At 38.3% G+C, this 19,484-nt stretch overlaps 1 pseudogene; it reads right to left on the reverse strand.

The window, feature by feature from the left end:
- The window catches only part of LOC127811086 (zinc finger CCCH domain-containing protein 18-like), a 30,141-nt pseudogene extending 12,210 nt beyond the window's left edge, over positions 1–17,931 (reverse strand).
- Between the last annotated feature and the right edge of the window lie 1,553 nt (positions 17,932–19,484).

Consider the following 19,484-nt stretch of genomic DNA (forward strand, 5'->3'; position numbering starts at 1 on the left):
CACATAGGATACATTGACGAGAGGATCGAATTACACAGTAATCATGCTTGTAAAAGGTTATTTAAGGATTATGAATCCTTCTGAATAATTGGGTAGGCATGATGCCTTGCTAGAGGCCAATCTTGTCTTATGTGTTTGTACCGACACATTGCCAACATATTAGGAAGCTTAATGAGTCATGCGCAATAGGCACGGTCCCTGACTTAAACCAGGAGAACGAACGTATGGTTAAGTGGGACACTTCGGCAAGAAGTTATGTCGTCGTAGGTTCTCACGAAAAAAAAACAAATAGACGTAATGACATCGATATGATGAGGGGTCGTCATAATGGAAAGAGTTTCCTAAAATGGCAATTGATTAAATTAGAAAGGAGGTTTTAATTTAATAATTTTCTATTTGCTAGAGTGGCAAATAAGAAATAAAATATATTTAGGCTTAAGTTAATATTTGGACTAAATTGGATTTGGGCCAAATATTAAATTAAATATTATATTTGGACTAAATTAGATTTGGGTCAAATATTAAATTAAATATTATATTTGGGCTAAATTAGATTTGGGTCAAATATTAAATATTATATTTGGACTAAATTAGAATTGGATTAAATATTAAATAATAAATATTTGGGCTTGAATTAGATTTGGGCTAAATATTTTATAAATGGAATTGGGCCACTTAATTATATTTCTAATTGGACTAGAATAAACCCACTTAAGATTCTAGTTTAACTAGGATTAATGGGTTAGCCCAATTCATTAAGGTTTAAGAAACCCTAGGATGTTTTCTCTATAAATATCCCTTTATAAGTTGCCCAAAAATAATGGTTGGTTGTGTGGTTTTTCAAGAGTTGAAAAACGAATGTCATTCACTCTTCCCCGTTTCTTTTTGGCATCGATTTGAAACGTGGGCGTTCTTTTCCGTCCATACACAAGCCGAAAAAAGGAGAAGGAGCTAGCACTCATATTCTGCTCTCCTTGCCAATGGACGCGTGCCGCGCATCATGAGTTAGAGGCCCGACGCTTGGACGGCTCGAATCCGCGAATGACTCGATAATCTAAATGTTAGATTTATTTATTTATATGTGAATGATTTGATTTCGACGTTAATCCAATCGCCAGGATCGGGGTAAGTTCAAAACATTTTGAACTATGTTGTTTGCCCCGTAGCGATCTTGCTTTACTTTCAATTCTATGATGAGTGACCCCCTGGGAAGTCTTCATGTTGCAATAAATAAATCATTAGATAATTAAATAAATGTCAGTAAATATTACAATTCAAGGGGAAATACGAGTAAATCTTTGTATTCCAATATATTAGATCAGATTACATGTTTAGCATTTATTTTGACATGATCAGCATTATTTTGTGAGATTATGTGCATACATCTTGGTATGAGCATTGAGCATGACTTTCTATGGAGCACTACATATCGTGTGCTAGCATGTATGTGAGCATTGCATTATGCATGCCAGGTAGCTAGTCTGCGGGGATCCCACCAGTTTCAGTTTCAGTTTGTGTGTCCCTTGCCTAATGTCGACTAGGGAGCTAGGGGCATATTGCCCATAATATGTGCTTACAGTTTTTATGTATGCAGGATTCAGATCAGTCAGGTATGTTTTATCAGATTATGTGGGCCTATGAGATAAAGTTGCATACCTGCATTTATCTTACAATTTATGTGCATGACATTTATGAATGCAAACAGATAGTGTTATACTCAGTTCAAGTTCAGTAAGTTTTTCTTCAGTATCGATATTCTTCAATTCAGCTTCAGTTATTCTTTCCAGCTTATTACTTGCTGAGCTTTGTAGCTCACCTTGTACTTTTCACCATTCCAGGTCTTAGTGGGGGAGTACTAGATGTGGGGCCTAGCAGCAGTGTCTAGTAGTGTGTGTACGTGGAGCCACTCAAGACAAAAGATGTATGGGAGTTAGTTAATTTGTCAGTTTATTTTACATTTCAGTTTAGGGATTTTCCCTTAGACAGAGTTTATGGTTTTCAGTTTTGTTGACTCAGAATTTTATTTCAGTTGATTAAGATATACATTATGGTATCAGATTTCAGTTTATCAGTTAGTTTTATTTTATTCCCCGTAGCACCTCTTCTCGAGCAGTTCTAGGAGATGAGGTGTTACACATGGTCTTGCATACATTCATGAAAATTTTTTTGTACCTTCACTTAGATGATTCAACATCTAATTTGGACTATATCCATAGAATATTCAAACGTTACAAGTGAAAGCAGTAGTGCCAAAGGAAAAGGGGTGATCGAGATGTAGCTACAATATTAGATCTTTTGTAGGTCTTTTTTGTCTATGTTTGAGATATCTAGATGTTATGTATTATTTTGATAACGTCATGAGAAACATCGATTCAGTTACTTTGTTATAAATGAGGAATTAACGATTATGGATCTTTGAGGTTTCAATCTTACTTCCGCATATGTGATCATTACCTGTCTTAGTTTATTGATTATTAAGTTTGATATGCTAAGAAGGTAGAACGGGATTGTTGGGAATGATTTATGTTGAGTGTATGTTGGGAAAAAAAATATTCTCGAAATCCTGAGTTAACGCACACCTGGGAAAAATGGGGTGTTACCTGAATAAGTCCTTAGATTTCCTATTAAATGTCTTATTCTTAAGTGTTAATAATATGTGACAAATGATCTTTGTGATAAGGATATCTTAATGATAATTTCCAGTCCTTAGACTTCTTAAAAGGGGAACTATGATTAGTCGATTACGGACTGGCATATGGGATACTACATTTGATTAGTATGAAAAGCTAATGCTGAAGGATGGTGTGTCGCATGCCATAATCCATGAAATAGATATAGTATGCATGTGGGTAGGTGTTAGTGGAACACTTACTGAATGTGATGCATGTGATAGATCACATGGCTGAGAGGATCTATGGTCTACCATAGGCTTCGATTGTGTTACTAGTCCTTAGACCGGAGGTAACACAGTTGTCTTGTATGTTGGTACCAAGGATTTGTCATTGCTAAGAATCATCTAGTTACTAAGTAGGAGATGCACTGTGTGGTCCCTATGTAGTGGTATATGGAGGCAGGTGATTGCTAATGGGATCCGTCGACCTCCGACGTAAGGTGAACATCCTATGCAATCAATGGTTGTCTTGATTGTAGAAACCCTTGACCAAGGTACACTTGACTGGAAAGTGTTCCAATGTCGGAAAGAGTTTCGATGTGTCATCTCAATCTCACCACACTAATTTTGGCATAGTCATCGAATTAGTGAGTTTGATTAGTCCATAACTCTCACTTGATCGGGATGATAACTAATAGAGGGATTATAGTATACAGGAATCGAAAGCCCAAATAAGTTCTATTCATGAAGTAAGATTTCATTACTGGTAGGATCACCCTAACATAATACTAGTTATCACTTAGAGTCTTTCGAGGTACTTCGAGGACATGGATAGATCCTTGTTGTAAACCAAAGGTGTTTGGTCAATGTCAAAGCTATTGACATTTCCTGATTGCTACTTAGTAATGAACCTAAAAGGTCACACGTATATCCGGTTGTGATGGTTAACTAAGTGATTAAGGCTGAAACCATCATTAAGAGTTAATGACGTTTACCTTTAAAGAGTTAATGGATTGGGTTTAAATGATTAATAATGAGCAAACATCAAGAGTTAACGGACATGCCATTAAGAGTTAATGGGGACCTCGGTTTGATCACGAGACAGTGAAAGTGTCATAAAATGTTAATGGCGGGGCCTAGATGTAATTTTTGAAAAGTTAGCATAAAGGGTAGCAAACTGTCGACAGCCTTGGGAAACTATCGACAGTTTCCTTTGAAATGTCGAGCCAAATTATCGACACTTCCTTGAAAACTGTTGACAGTTTCATTTCCAGAAGCTCGCAAATTGTACAACGTTTTGTCATTTTGTGCAAAGGAAAAGCTAGGGCATGTGACAATGACAGACAACAGAAGGACAAGGGAGGTTGGCGTGCATCCTTGACGCGTTTCCTTCTCACTCCCTTGTCCCTCTTCTGTCCCTTTGTTATTTTCCCAATTTGTTTGCCCTAGGATTTCCAATTTGGGGATATATATATGTTTAGTTTTCTATGTTGAAGAAGAGAGACAGTTGGAGCTAGTTCTGATTGATTTCTCTCCCGACCAACACCTCTTTTTCTTCCTCCAGAAACCCTAGCTCCCCAATTCATTGCTCCTTTGATTCTTCCTTAACTATTGTAGGTCATTGCTCTTGATAGTGAGACTATCAATCTTGGGAGTTCTTCTTCACTTAGATCCCATTTTGTTTTAGCCATTATATCCCTTACTCTCTCTATTTAGCACAAAGAGAGAGTAGTGGGATTCATTATCTCACCGAAGCGTGGATCCAATAGGCCCCTCGTAGTTTTAGGGGACGATTTCGGTCTAATCGAAAAGGAGTTCGGGAGCTATCTTTTGGAGCAAGTGTTGCTGCCTCAGGTGGATTTTAACCCTACATCAACCTGTTAAAAGGTAAAATATCTAAACCCTCTATGGCATGGTTCGGTTTTGATATGCATATGGACATTGGAAATGGGTCTTGCAAGGTGTTTTTAGTTCTTGTTTCCATTGCTATCTTTGATGTTTTCAAAAAATATTTTTGAAAATGGCTTAAACCCTTGCATTGATACACCTATTAATGGTGTTTCTCATCATTGATAACCATTGAAGCATCTCACAAAGATAAGCACCCTAGGTATTCGAAAGAGATGAGATGAGGGTGAGGAAAAATGGAGAGAAACAAACGTAGTTTGAATGGCAATGACCAAGTCTCCAACAACATCAAAAAACTGGATCAAATGAGTAATGGACTTACAGAGATGAGAGATGGGCTTTCTAATGGGCTAGACATATATAAGGAGAATAATGGGCTTTCAAATGGGCTTCAGATAAGGCAACTAGCAAAATGGGTTGGGCTTAGTTCTTGTTTTGAGCAACTGAGCCAAGCCTGCTTTCCTCAAAAAATAAGATAAACTTACTTGACCATCTTCTTATCAGGCTTCCTATAAGTGGGTTTGGACCTTTAAATCTGTCAACCCCAGGCCGAAGCCTATGATAGATTTATACTTACCTGATTTTACCATCATCGCCTTGGACTTGTTGGGTATCACATCCTAACAAATCTCTACCTTGATACCTAATAAGGCCTGCACACAAGCAAACAATATATTAGTTGACGAAAGTACCAAACAAATTGGAATGTTCACTTACTTTTACCAATGTTTAGAAGTGTAAGACAATTTCTAAACTTGGCCAACGTGAGAACCCGAGTTCCCATATCTGAAGGGTTATACTCAGACAATACCTTCTCAAGCCTAACAACATCTTGAGACACAATGTCGCGAATAAATTGAAGTCTAACATCTATGTGCTTAGTGCGTTCGTGAAACACTGGATTTTTACACAGATGAATAGCATATTGACTATCAGAATATACGATCACATTATTACTTAAAACACTTAGTTCTTTAAGTAATCCCTTAAACCACAATGCTTCTTTAATAGCTTCAATGGTAGTTATATATTCTGATTCGATGGTAAAGAGTGCAACAATGTGTTAAATTTGTGACTTCCAACTTGTAACACCTCACTCCAATCGAGCTCGGTGTTAATTCAAGACTTCAAGAACACATTTTTTTTCCACTCATACACTCATCCCAATATACATAAATCAATTCTCAACAATCCCGTTGTACCTTCACAGCATATCAAACTTTAAAGAAATAAGCTAAGATGGGTAATATAATCATAAATGCGGAAGCAAGATCGAAACCTCAAATGAAATATAACTGAAATCACTTTATTAATACACAGGGAAAATCGTACCATCGTTCAACATGATATTATCAAAATAATATACACCAAAAACTAGAATACAAGCTACGAACCAACTATAAAAAATCATCACTCCAGTCCCTTTGGCACCGCTGCTTTTAGTCGGAACGTTTGAATATTCTAGGGACATAGTCCAAATTAGATGTTGAATCATCTAAGTGAAAGATGAAAAACATTTTCATGAATATATGTAAGACCATGAACCAAACCAACATATTTTAACATGTCCTAGCCCAAGAGAATCCCACACAACACTTAATCTATACCACATCGACACATTGGCATAACACCTTCTGCCTTAAGAGGGAAACATCAATGCATCTTCCTGACACAATGGAAAACCATCATTACCACTTTCGACACAGAAAGGTCAACACAGGAACCCGGGGAATCACCCCACTATCATGTCAGGGATTGCGTTTCCACTCAAAAGTATTCTGGATCACATCAACCCTGGCCACAAGATGATCAACACTATCCCCGAGAATCCACATCACCCTTAGAAACAATGCTATCGCTCAAAGGAACTTGGGGTGGTGTCCACTCTTAGCCCCGCCACTCAACTCGATATGGGGTGGTGTTCACTTTCTGCCTCGCCACTTGTGGACCCGCCAGGGTGGTGTCCACTCTTAGCCCTTGCCACAAGTGGGCATTAATCCTTGCCACGCTTCCCTAGTGATATCACCTAAGTGCTACAACATAGGTTGACATTCCACATGGACAAACAAACACCCTAGTGTAACTTTCCTAGCAAATCAGCCTGACACGAAACCCCATGTAGTCATCCCAGCAAGCACAATCGGCCTAGGATACCCCTATACGTTATTCAGGCAAGCACCCTTGGGGAATTACAGCTACACTATCAGAGCAACATCCCATACAGACAACACATAAACATGCCAATGCCACATACCATGATTCGTTGCATCATATAAAATAATATTTTCATACACATAATTTAATACACAAAATTCAATGCATATGCATAAAACATTTTGGGACGAACCTCCCACTTGAAACCAACCATCCTTAGGTTAAACCATTCACATGCAACAAAACCATTTACATGAAATCATATCAATTTTGGGTCAAAACACCCACATTAAACCGATGTTTAAGATATAACCACTCACCTCGAAAGTATCTCAAAACACCTCAATTTTCGTGCACAACTTCGATTCTTGTGCCAAGACTCAAACAACCATACTATTACTCAACCTCGAGTCTCAACAATCCCTGGACATCATATTTATTCAAAGGAATATCAACATAAATTTTCCCACAATTTTCTCATAATTTCCTCTATTTTCTTCTTATTTTTCCCTCAATAATTCCAAAATAAATACCTTCTCAAACATTTTTTCAAATTTTCCAACACCATAATTTTTAAAAAATAATAAAAAAATTAAAAAATACCAATGGCTTACGCAACTTTGCCCGGGGATGTTATGACTACCGATCCCAGGCCAAAATAAAGGAGGAGAGTTGTGTTAGATAGCCGACAGCCAACGTAAAACCTAGTCGGATCCAAAACATGAACTCTAGACAAATTATGAAAAATCGTTAAGGCGTAACCTTTCATAGCGACGTGCTACACTACCCGCATGTAGTGTTAAGTGAGTTAGGGCCACTACATCGACGCCCAGATGTAGTGACAAATGAGCAAGGGTCCCCGGATTTGCTTGGACGGATGTGGGTAAAGAAGCTACTCCAAAATCAAAACCAAAATCAAATTCAAAGTCAAGGCCAAAACCAAAATCATAGATTAAGGATTGGGTCATGGAACATAGGAACATTAATAGGCAAAGCTACAAAAGTGGTAGATGTGATGATTAGGAGAAAGATTAATATTTTGTGCCTTTAAGAGATGAGATGCGTAGGGAAAAAAGCAAAAACTTTATCAAAAACTGAATATAAAATATGGTACATAGGAAATGATCGAGCAAAAAATGGAGTGGGGATTATTATGGATAAAAGCTTAGTAGATGAGGTAGTGGAAGTAAAGAGAATAGGGGATAGGATAATTATGGTAAAGGTTAGTCTAGGAAGAATGACTATAAATACCTTTAATACATATGCACCACAAGCAGGGTTAGGTGTGATGCCCCGTTCCCACTTACGGGTGTCACTCATGAACAATCATCTAAACTACTCACATGCCCAACCATTTGTGAAGGGCGGATTATGTTTCGACACGAAACGCCCTTGGTGGGAACTAGGCTTTGTTCTTCCCTTCCCTCAATCTCAGGATCGACTAGCAGACTTGGGCTTTAACCATACCACACTTGGCTAATTAATGGGCATTAGAATGACACTTCTGCGGTTGATCAATGCTAAGACATAGTTGTGTTTAATCAACGTAAAATCGTGGCCATGTGTAATTGGTAAGGGAAACGTTACCATGTGTGATCGATGTAAAATCATTGTTGACTGATAAATGATACAGTGTTGTTGAGTTTGATTGGCATTATCGTGTTTGGTTTTGCTTTGATGTGGAAAATGGGAAGTGGACTGCAAAGCGATGCTTTGAGGGAGTTGAAATCCATCAAGAGATGGACATCGTTGCAGTAGGCATGACTAGCCACTAATAGTGGGACTTGGCGGGAGGCCAAAGTGGCATCAATTGATGAATGTCCTCGAGAATCAGAGGACTAAAGGCCAAGGCAAAATCTCGAGGTGGGGATAGCCCAAGGAAAGGTGAGCAATGGCTAAACTTTGAGATTCTCGAGTATCAGAGTTTGATTATTTGCTTGAGAATGTGGTTGTCTTGGGCAGTTGAGTAAGGTAAAGTGAATTTCGAGGATGAAATTCTTTTAAAGAGGGTGGAATGTAATACCTAGTATTACATGGGATTGGAAAATAAATAATTTTTGCTTATTTTGAAAGGACCTCAGGAGGTATGGGAAGCCCAAGGGTCGATTTTGAGAAATTAATTAATAAAATTACCGAATCAACGGCAGAGAATGCCCCGGGACTTGGATGTCTAGGGAAGAGGGCATGAGATTGGTGAGTGTCTCGAGGTGAGGTTAATGAAGCTGAAAGCAATTAGACCGAGAATAATTTATGTATGAGCCTGAATGAGTGCTGGTATCGAATGGTTGCAGAGGACCTTCAGGAAGCTGAGAGGACCCTAGAGGTGATCCGATTTTGTGAGTAAAGCAACCCTAAGGTGTTTTAAGGTGGAATAAAGGTCTTGTGCATGCACAGGGACGATATTAGCATTTTCGAGTAAAAGCCGATTCTTAATTTTGGAAAATCGAGATTTTGGAGGCTTGAGAGTAAATTAAATTAAAACCTTGGGCAGGTCTAAGTGCTATTAACAAAATCCCCAAGTGGAATTATGGATAAATTGGGAGATTAATGTGTGTAATTTATATACTTAGATATATATATATATATAAATATGTATGCGCGAAAGTGGGGAGGACTTCGTCCCCCTGATATTTTGAATTTGAAAGGTAGAGCTCGGACATCAGAGAGCATAACAAAGGGAGAGAGCAAGAGTGCGAGAAAAAGAGAGAGAGAGAGAGAGAGAGAGAGAGAGAGAAGGAGAGAGGTCGTGAGGTTAGCCGGTGGCTGGAAGAAGAAGCTGCAATGATGAAGGCCATGGCCGATGTGAGATAAAGAGAGCAGCGGCAGACCAACGTTGATGTTGGGGGCGAGCGACCGGTAGCGCGGAGTGGCACATGGAGCTGGTCGCGATCATCAGTAGCAGAGGCGATGGCCGATCAAGGCTGAACCAGCGATAACAATGGCGATTAGCGCACTGGAGTTACAACGCGCAGATGTGCACGCGAGGAAGCTGGTTGCAGCAGTGTTAGCGAGTTGGTGGCGCACAGAAGGCTGAGTCGGCGTGGCTCGCGGCGGTCGAGGGAGCACGGCCAGTGGCCAGAGGCGCACGGCGAAAACGATGGCCAGGCTGTAACACCCCCTCTCCTAGAACTGCCCGAGAAGAGGTGTTACTGGGGATAATAAAATAAACCAACTGATAACTGAATTCTGATACCAATACTGTATATATCAATTAACTGTAATAAGACTCTAAGTCATCAAAAACTGAAATCATAATTGCATCTAAGGGAAATTCCCTAAACTGGAAATTAAAATGAATCTAAACTGATCAAGCACTAACTAACAACTAATAACTCCCAGACATCTTTGGTCTTGAGCGGCTCCACGTACACACACTACTGGACACTGCTGCTAGGCCCCACGTCTGGTACTCCCCCACTAGGACCTGGAATGGTGAAGAGTACAAGGTGAGCTACAAAGCTCAGCAAGTAATAAACTGGAAAGAATAACTGAAGCTGAATCGAAGAATATCGATACTGATAAAAATACTTACTGAACTTGTACTGAGAGATATAATAATCACTGGATGGCATTTATAAGATGTAATGCACATAAGTTGTAAACTAAATGCAGGTATGCAACTTTGGCCCATAGGCCCACATAACTGTAACACATACCTGACTGATCTGAGTCCTGCAAACATAAAAACTGTAAGCACATACTTTGGGCAATATGCCCCTAGCTCCCTGGTCGACATCAGGCGAGCAACTCATAACTGAGATATAATTGTACTGATACTAGTGGGATCTCCGCGGACAAGCCGCCTGGCGCGCATAATGCAATGCTCATATAAATGCTAGCACACGATATGTAGTGCTCCACATAAGTCATGCTCAATGCTCATACAATGTGTATGCACATAATCTCACAAAATAATACTGACCATGTCATAATGAACTGCTAAACATGGTATATGATTTTTACTAGAAATATTGAGATTCAAATATTCTGAAATTTCTAAGTATAGGCATGGCATATTGGATTTTATGATATCTTGGCATAAAAATTCAATATTTGAAAAATTGAATATTTATATTAAATTTAATACTTGAATCAAGAATTTATTGGAAGCTATTTGGATGCCATTTGATACTATTTGGATGATTGAGAAAGTCTAAGAAAGTAATTTGAATGAAAAAGCAGCCCATTCGAATAAAAAAGGGATTTCAGCAAGCTCATTCGAATGGCAGAAAACTCATTCGAATGACAAAGACTCATTCGAATGACAGAAGGCTCATTCGAATGATAGATGATATTCAAAGGCTATTCGGATCTGATCTGGGACTCATTCGAATGACTCTCAAATTCATTCGAATGAATTTTGAAAATTTCAAACTTTTGAACTGGCAAAAAGCGACTCATTCGAATGCAACAGTAACCTTATTTGAATCAATTTGAAGGTCATTCGAATGACAAGAAGGCTCATTCGAATGCTAAGCTATACAAAGCAACAACTTACTCACATCTTCAAGGGCTCATTCGAATGACAACAAGGCTCATTCGAATGACAGTCAAAAAACCTCAAAAATTCATACGAATGATACGATATCTCAGGACTCATTCGAATGACAAGGCACTCATTCGAATGACTGATACATTATAAGGGAAAAACATTACGATAACACTGAAACTTATTCGGATACCACTGAACTCATTCGAACGACAAAGAGGCTCATTCGAATGACTAGAAACTTGTACCAAACGAAGCTTACGATAATAGAGACCAAATCTTGAATTCAAAACTTAGCATTACTACACCATTCCAAAGGAAATCTTGGGAGGACAATCCCAATTGATATATAAACAACTTGAGGGATGATTTACTGATCATAACTAATGGAAAACGTTGCAAGGAACATGCATGAACTGGCCGGTACTCACTGTACGCATGTAATTACATATATAAACATGCACTGAACTGATATAACTCACTGTAACGCACATATATATATATATATACATGCACTGGAACTGATATAAATATTAAACTCAATGAAGAACTTGAATAAACTGAGAACGGACTAACTTAAATCTGTAATGAAAGGAATTACAGATAGGATACTTGCCTTATGATCTTCTTAATCGACTTAATGATCTCACGAGAGCCTCCTATGCAAAACTTGAACTCACTGATTGCTTCTTGGCTCTCTGTTCTTGCGGCGTGAAGAACATATGGCTTATGAACTATATATTCATTGATCTAAGAAGCCCTAACGCCATAACTCATTCTCCTATTATAACTAGGAGTCTTTCAATCCGAATCCTCCTCACGGCTGGGTTAATTAATCCCTTAAACGAAATAACTTTATTTAATAATTAAATGCTAATATCAAATCCTTAAATGACCAACACGTCCTTTCATTTAATCTTCTCAATAATTAAATATAATTAAATGCTATTTTCTCAATTAAATCTCTAAATTGCCACATTAACAATTAATTGGCAAAAATTCTCCAAACAAAACTAATTAAGAAATTCAATAATTTCCAAATAAAAATCTAAACCCTCTAATGGGTCGTTACACAGGCAATGGCCGGCGCTGGTGCATGGGAGAAGAAGAAGGCGCGAAGAAGAATACCCATGGAAGAAGATGGAAAAAAAAGAATAAAATAAAAAAGAGGAAATATGGAAAATAGAAAATTCTGAAAAACGGGAAAAATAGCCAAAAATTCCAAAAAAATTGGAAAAAGATTCTAGAAATTAAATTGGGGATCGATGAGAGTTCTAGAGGATCGAAAATGGGATTTTGAGCACAAGGTGGCATCCTAGGAGGCGATGCCAGTGTGGAGGTTTTTCAGATTTCTTCTCCAGTTTGATCGAGGTAATTAATTATTTCTTTTTGAATCCTTCGCTTTATGTGAGATGTTGTGGAATGATGTAATGTGGAGTGTTGGTTGGTTTAAATCATTGATTGAGGTAGTTTGGAAATGGTGGATGGGTGGGTTTTTGCGAGGTATAGCAAAAACAAATGCCCTGGTTTAATTTCTATTGTTGGGTTTTGTGATTTCATCTAAGTTCTACCGAGGAGGTGGTGGTCCTAGAAGAGTTCGAAGCAGGCTGGCGTTCTCGCATTTTGGAAGATGAGGCTTCGAGCCAGGTAAGGTGAGCTATATATTTTATTGACTTGATACAAAAGATGAAAAAAAGGGATATATATAAATTAGCTAAAGTAAGAGAAAGAAAAATAAGGGATCTAAACCAAGTAAAATGCATAAAAGATGAAAACCAAAATGTATTAGTGAATGAGGGAGCGATAAAGGAGAGATGGAATGAGTATTTCACTAAATTATTCAATGATGGTGGGGACACAAGAGTTAGGTTGGGACATCTTAGTAACTCCGAAAGGAACGTGAGCTATACATTTTATCGACGCATAAGTTCAAATGAAATAAGACAAGCATTAAAAAAGATGAAAAATCATAAGGCGGTGGGACCGGATAATATACCAATAGAAGCATGAAAATGCATGGGAGAAAAGAGCATATCCTGGCTAACGAAATTATTTAACACGATCCTTAAATCAAAAAAGATGTCAGATGAGTAGAGGAAGAGTACTTTGGTTCCTATATACAAGAACAAAGAAGATGTTCAAAACTATGAAAACTATAAAGGAATTAAGTTAATAAGCCATACCATAAAAATAGAGCAGAGGCTCAGAAAAGAAATAGATGTCTCAGAAAATCAGTTTGGTTCCATGCCTGGTAGGTCAACAATGAAAGCTATATACCTACTGAGGCGCCTAATAGAAAGGTATCAGGATTAGTAGAAGGACCTGCATATGGTGTTTATAGATCTAGAAAAGGCCTATGATCAGGTCCCTAGAGAAGTTTTATGGAGGGTTTTAGAGAAAAAAAGAGTACGAATAGCCTATATACAAGCCCTTAAGGACATGTATCATGGTGCAAAAACAAGGGTCATAACATGCGAAGGGGATACTGAACCGTTTAAAATTACAATGGGACTGCACCAAGGTTCTGCACTAAGTCCATACTTATTTGCTTTAGTAATTGATGAACTCACTAAACACATTCAGACAGAGGTGTCATGATGTATGCTATTTGCAAATAACATAGTGTTAGTGGATGAAACAAAAGAGGGAGTGAACACTAAGTTTGAGTTGTGGAGAAACAATTTAGAATCTAATGGATTTAAATTAAGTAGAAGGAAAACAGAATATATGGAATGTAAATTTAGTAAGAATGCAAGAGTGGAGGATGTTATAATAAAATTGAAAGACCAAATCTTATAAATAAAATACCATTTTCGATATTTGGGATCAATGATTCAAAAAGATGGAGAAATTCACAAGGATGTCACACATCGAATTAAGCCAGGTTGGCTAAAATGGAGAAATACATCGGGGGTGTTATGTGATGGTAAAATCCCATTAAAACTGAAAAGAAAATTCTATAGGACAGCTATAAGACTAGTCTTGTTGAATGGTTCAAAATGTTAGGTAGTCAAATACCATCATGAGCAAAAGACGAGCGTAGCAGAGATGAGGATGCTAAGATGAATGTGCGGCCATACAAGAAGAGATAAAATTAGAAATGAGGTTATTCGTAATAAGATAGGAGTAGTGTCAATCAAGGAGAAGATGAGAGAGACTAAACTAAGATGGTTTGATCATGTAAGAAGGAGACCAAGAGACGCTCCTATGATGAGAGTTGATGAAATGGAACAATTAGTCAAAAAAAGAGGTAGAGGCAGACCCAAGAAAACTTTGGGAGAGACATTAAAGTTTGATATGAAGTGTATGGGCCTAAATGAAGATATGAAAAAAGAAAGAAATATATGGAAGTCTAGAATTCATGTAGCCGACCCCACATAGTGGGATGAAGGCTAGATATGTTGTTGTTATTGTTGTATCAATGGCTCACGTGCCCTCACGTGCTAGCGCGTGCACTAAGAATGAAAACTAGCTTACGCGTTAGTTGTCATTTCTGGCTCTGGTTACTAGCGATTACTCCGATGCTCAATCTGATCCCACCCCCTTGAAGTACTCTTCAAGTCAATCCTATGGGTAACCTCATTAGCCTAAAAACACCATCAAAAGCACTCCAAACAGTCGATTATAGGTTCGGTTCCGGCAAGTCACCCGATTTTCCAGCCAGGCTTGAAATACCCTCAAACCAATATGAAACCTCACCAAACTCTCCAAAAATGGTCTCTTAGACACGAGGAACAAAAGCCCTCTATCTAATCCTTTAAAACAGCCCAAAACCCAAGCAATTTGTTGCCCAAAACCTTGAAACCCTCGACCCTATTTATAGCCAAAACTTGGCAACCCTCAACCAATCAACGGCCAAGGCTTGGCCTCCAAGCATCGACCTAAGCCTTGCTGGCCCTAAGAGGTCTCCACCACCCACAAATTCCAAAATTGCATTTGGGCCCTTTCTATAAAGCCCCTAAGTTTTCCAATAATTCCATTAAGACCCACAAGTTATAAACTCTTCATTCCACCCCCAAAAATTCAGGAAAAATATCTTTTCGTCCTGCCTCAAGCAAAATTAAGAATTTATACTTAAGCCCAAATACACGATTTGATCGCTAATCCTTTTGTTTCAACCCAAAACCACTTCAGGGTTGTTTTACTTACAAAATCAAAGTCTTCTCAGGGTTCCATTGACCTTTCAAAAGTCTCCTACGACCATTCAATTTTTCAGCCTGAATCACAATTGTACCAAAAACTATTTCTGATTCGATTTCTTTTGATACCATAAATCTTGTCTCAAAATTCTCGTCAATACCATATCAATTTCCTTAGATATCTAGGCTCCAAGGCATTTCCTGCAGTCAATTCGGTCACTCATAACTATGAAAAAGTACACTATAACCTCAAATCTTCTAAAAATTTCACTTACACCCCAATGGAAATTACACTTAAGTCCTTTAGAATTTCTCGGGTGTTACACAACTAATGCAAGAATTACACAAAGTAAACACATAGGAAGATGTAGATTTCCTATTATTCCCTATCACCAGCATAGTCAGAATGTATAAAACCCTTTAGTTGTGTGTTTGTACACCAAGCCAATATCATAAGAACCCTTCAAATATATTAATAACCATTTCAGCACCTCCCAATGTTTAGGACTAGGATCAAACATAAACCTACTAAGTGTACTAATTGCGTGAGCTAAGTCAGGTCTAGTACACACCATTAAATACATTATCGATCCAATGACATTAGTGTACGGTATTTTACTCATGTATTCTTTTTCTTCGTCATTAGCAGGGGACTGTTCCTTAGACAATATAAAATGTTTTAGCTAGAGGTAAGGTGACAGTCTTACAATCATGCATGCTAAATTTTTTTAATATTTTCAAGACATAAGATGATTGATGTAAAAATAAACATGAATTTAATTCATCCCTTTCAATTTCAATGCCTAGGATTTTTCAAGCATTCCCTAGATCTTTCATATCAAATTCTTTATTTAGAGTTATTTTTATCTCATTTACCATCTTTAAATTCGGACCAATTAAAAGCATATCGCCAACATATAATAATAAAAACACACAGTTATTATCATGTTGTTAAAATATAGGCAGTGATCAAATTCACTTTTTTTAAACCCAATGGAATGCACAAAAGAGTCAAAGTATTTATACCATTGCTTAGGGGACTATTTCAAACCATATAACGATTTTTTAAGATAACACACATGATTAGGTTTATCTTTATCTTCAAAACCCCTGGGTTGAGACATGAAAATCTTTTCTTCAAGATCACCATGCAAGAATGCAGTTTTCACATCAAGTTGTTCAAGTTCCCAGCTAAAATGTGCAACTAAGGATAGCATGACACATATAGTGGTATACTTGACCACCCATCCATGTTGCAATTACACGAAACCCAAATCTTTGAGCTCTCGAAAGCTCTCCTTGCATCTGGCATACCATTCTCACTTGACTCTCTTCATAAATCTTGTTATGGATACAACTATTCTAGAGAAATTTCTTCACAAATCTTCGACAATGGTTTCCCAACCTAAAAAATTTTCAACCATTTCATAGACAGATAGGGATACTATCACAATGCTCTAGTCCCTTGGGACTTGGATTCTAGTCCAAATATAACAGCCACAATGTTGCCCAAACTTTGGAATCTGACCGTCTTCGCAATTCACTGTGTCGCTCTGACCCAAGAGTCTCACACCCCTATCATGAGCTAGCTCACAATCCTCCTACTGTGTCAAACATGCTGCTCTAGTGATCATCACGAGCCCATCACCAGGCTTCTGCCTTGGTCCCTAGGCACAGGTCCGCTGTTACAAGCCATGCATGTAACAACACGTTAGAGGGTCCAGAATTTATTTAGAATTATTTAAGTATTTATTTAATTTTTGGGAATTTTCCAAGGTGGTAATTTAGAGATTTTTAATTGAAAAATAGCATTTAATGGAATTTAATTATGTGGAAATTAAATGCAAGGACATGATGGTCATTAAAGAATTTATTATTAAAATTTAATTATTTAGTTAAAGTTATTAAGAGATTGGGAGTTCATACATTAGAAGGAGGAGGATTGAGAAGTCTCCTAGTTGTATTAGGCAAGAGAGAGAGATGGGCTTTTAGGGTTGCCTCTCCATTATATATATGCATTCATAGCTTAGTTTTCTCCTTATGCTGTGAAGGAGCAGGAAGCCAAGAAGCCGCAATAGAGTTTGCATAGGGAGAATCGTTTGGCAAGTCATTGAATCTGATCAGAGAGATTGAAAGGCAAGTATCTATCCCTGTAAACCATTCTTATGGGATCATTTTTCAGTACTAATCTCAGTTTTTCAGTAACTCTTTGATTGAATTTCAGATTTTACAAACAGTGTATATCTATATATATGTATGCATTTATAGTGAGTTTCAAGGCAGTACATGCATGAACTTTATAATGATTCAATCAAATATAATCGTTGAATCATTCATAAAGTTGTTTCATGTTGATTGGGACTGTTTTCCCAAGTTTTCTTTCAGAATGGTGTAGTTATGTTAATAATTGAATCAAGTTTCAATCACTGTGAGTGTTTGTTTCTGGGTTTAATAGTTGTAGATATCTAGATAGGTTCCCTCATATCCAGATAGATTTATCAAAGTTTGTGAGTGACATCTGGATAGCTCTTATTCGTATCCGAATGGCCTAGTAATATCTAGATACCTTGTTTCCGTATCTGGATGTGTCCAGTAATGTTTGTGAGTAATATCCGAATGCCGTAGGTCATATCCGAATGTGTCTAACATGATATGTGAGTGATATCTGGATGGCTTCTTCATACATCCGAATAGGTCAAAAGTAATTTCTGGATATCTTCTATCATATCTGGATGTTCCTCTTAAGAAAATTGAATATCATATCCGGATGCCCTTTCTTTCTATCTGCATAGATCTAACATATCCGGATGCCTTGTTTTGTATCCGGATACCTCTCTCATGTTTTGAAACTTCATATCCAAATAGTCCGGCGCGAGATTCCTACCAGACATTCGAGTTTGCCGGGAGACCTAGGCGTCAGATCAACCAAGAACTTGGGTATAACTAAAAAGGCATAGCACCAAACTCAAGCGAGGGATTTGGGTGAGTTTGCGGGCATAGGCATCAGATGTTCTGGTGATCCCTAGCCAGCTCATAGTCATCGGCACCAAATTGCCACTAGGCGACTTGACATTCGAGAGCGATCCCATGGTAGAGTCGTGGCCGCTTCACCTCTTTTCCGCCTTCCTAGAGCCAATCTACCTCAGGGAATCTGGGTTTGGCTAGTGGCCCGGCGCGGTACTCTTACCAGACATCCGAGTTTGCTGGGAGACATAGGCGTCAGATCAACCATGGAGTTAGGTCTAGCTAAAAAGGGCATAGCACCGAACTAAAATGAGGGATCTGGGTGAGTCTGCGAACATAGGCATCAGATGTTCTGGTGATCCCAAGCCAGCTCATGGTCATCGGCACCAGATTGCCACTAGGCTACTTGACCTTTGAGAGCGGGCTGTGCCTGAGCCACCGTACCTGCATCATATTCTATGACACATACAAATAATATGGGCCCATGGAGATTTTACGTGGTTCGGCTTATAGTTTTACCTACTCCACGAGAATACAAGGGGTATATACTATAATCTTTTCATATCGTCTCGCCTTGTAGCGTCTATAGTGTGCACATGTTGGGTCCTAACATCTTCTGAATTTTGTAGGGTCCTTCGCAATTCGGGTTAGGTTTCCCTTACTCTTTTATTACCTTCCCCTGCATCCAAAATTTTCATTTGGATGATAAACTGTTCTACTAGGTCGAATAATTCAGTCACAGAATTTGGCTTGGAGAAGGCTAAGGATCTTCTAAGTGGGGCATATGTAGTTCTGTTTAGCAAGGTTGACACCGCCAATCTGACTGGGAGATCCCATACTTCCTACGTCGCAGATCTGAATTCTTGATATATTGCTTTAGGGATTCATTCCGCTTCTACTGCAAGCTCATTAGATATATAACACTCTTCTTCTTTGGGAGATAGACGAAGAATGCATTTAGGAATTCTTTCTTCAACTGCTCGAACAATCATATATATCCTACTGGTAAAAGAACTCAGGCCTAGTCCAAACATAAACTATAGTGCGCTCCAGGTCTTTAGCATCTAATCGTCTCCACAGCAGAGTGGTTACTCCACATAGAGGGTTACAGTCCCTCATCATGAGCTAACCCATTGGCCACCTGCCATCTACATTTAGTGGTCCCTAACATTAGACCTGTCACTGGTAGGCATCACCTGTACTATTATTCCCACGCTAG

The sequence above is a fragment of the Diospyros lotus genome, chromosome 10, assembly GCF_014633365.1.
Source record: "Diospyros lotus cultivar Yz01 chromosome 10, ASM1463336v1, whole genome shotgun sequence".
Taxonomy (NCBI): domain Eukaryota; kingdom Viridiplantae; phylum Streptophyta; class Magnoliopsida; order Ericales; family Ebenaceae; genus Diospyros; species Diospyros lotus.